Source organism: Apaloderma vittatum, unplaced genomic scaffold (assembly GCF_000703405.1).
Source record: "Apaloderma vittatum isolate BGI_N311 unplaced genomic scaffold, ASM70340v1 scaffold42434, whole genome shotgun sequence".
Classification (NCBI taxonomy): Eukaryota; Metazoa; Chordata; class Aves; order Trogoniformes; family Trogonidae; genus Apaloderma; species Apaloderma vittatum.
The window spans coordinates 87,671-89,623 of NW_009714071.1; positions in this window are offsets into that span (position 1 = coordinate 87,671).

Here is a 1,953-nt window from a genome sequence, read left to right on the forward strand (position 1 = left end):
TCTTTTAACAAGAGCCAAACTGTTTAGAGGTTGATTTCAGTAAGTTACAATACAAGCCATTATGGCAAGATTAACATCAGTGCATGCTCTACCTCTGAGGCACTCTTACTTTCTAGCATACGTAACAGTAACTCTGGTACAACTGTGTTCTCTGGAGTTGTTGCACTTCACTGTTTTCAAAGCAGTACAAGCTAAACACTTCAAGTACCTTATCTTTAATAAAACTAAACATATGTAAGTTTTTAACTCAAGTCTTGCCAGCAAAGTGAGCCTACTAATAACCAGTCAACAAGTGTCCATGGCATAAAAGTTTAGAAAAAGTAATTTCAAGGAAGGGCTCTTTTCCAACTCTTTTTTTTTGTTAATAATTTTTTCAGGATGCCTATCACACTTTTAGGGCTACAATAATCCCCAAATTTCACTAACGAATACAAAATTCAAGCCAGGAATGAAAAAAAAATAACATCTCTCCACTCTTACAGTACCTAAGATTTCCCTCAGGAGCATAGTCAGATAACCATAGAGTTGTTTGTCTTTTTAAAGGCATTTTTCCATCTTGATAACCACAATTTTAACTACTAGGAAGCATATTACTATCATAGAATCATTTAGGCAGGAAATGACCCCTGGGATCATTGAGTCCAGCTACTAACTCTGCTCTACAAAGCTCACCTCTGAACCATATCCCCCAACATCACATCTAAATGACCTTTAAACACATCCAGGGATGGTAATTCAAGCACTTCCCTGGGCAGCCTATTCCAATGTCTAACTACTCTTTCTGTGAATTTTTTTCTTCCTAATGTCCAGTCTAAACCTATCCTGTTGCAGTTTGAAGCCATTCCCTCTTGTTCTGTCAGTAATTACCTGTGAGAAGGGACCAGCACCAACCTCTCTACAATGTCCTTTTAGGTAGTTGTAGAGAGTGATGAGGTCTCCCCCCAGCCTCCTCTTCTTCAAACTAAACAGGCCCAGCTCCTTCAACTACTCTTCATAAGTCTTATTCTCCAAGCCCGTCACCAGCTTTGTTGCCTTCCTCTGCACTCGCTCCAGCACCTCAAGCTCTCTACTGTAGCTTTAAATATATCAATTTGCAAACACACTGCCTTCAGAAGCATTTTTATTTGGAAACAGGAACAAATAGATGAGCACCCTCAGATTTTCAGTCAATTCCATGTACTCTGCTTCCACTCACTGGTGATGAATAATGTCTGTGTAAGATCCTTAACAGTTCGGTCTCTGAGCTATCAACAACTAAGCCATACTTCTGCAGGTCACTGTATAGTAACTACTGGATAAGCAGTCAGAAAAAAATCTTCTGTCCTCAGAGACATGCACCTAAATTACTACACAGAGATTTTAATTGTCAGAGAGTCTTCCAGCTTGCAGAAGAAATGCAACATAAGCAAAGTGCACTAGATCTGGTACGACAGTGTCTGTAGCTTTGGAACTATTGCAAACACTACAGGTAAGATGCAACAGGCATAATGAACAAAAATTTTGGTTAAGGTACATGTGGCTGCAGCTTCGCTAGGAAAAAATGAAGCAATAGTTCAAAAGAGGCAGGAAAACTGAATGAACACACAGAACACTGCAAGAAAAAAGCATCTGGGTTTGGATTGTCCTAATGCCACTGATAAAAGCCACGCAGTATCACTGCTACTTTTACTGCATTTTTCATCAACCTTCTAGGTCTCACAAATACATCTACCTCCTCCAAATTAGCTGGAAATCACTAGAACAGGACTCAGGTGTTCATCAATTGCTGCCTCCAAAAGAGTATAGGCAACAGAATTCTCTCTTCCCCATCAGGAGTATTATCCTCAAACAAACTCTACCTAGATTCTCATATCCAAGCTGTATTTACTTATCAGAATTTTCACGCACAATATCTCAAACATGTCTCAATCACATCTCAGATGTGCAGAGGGAACCTTAAGACAGAGGTACATC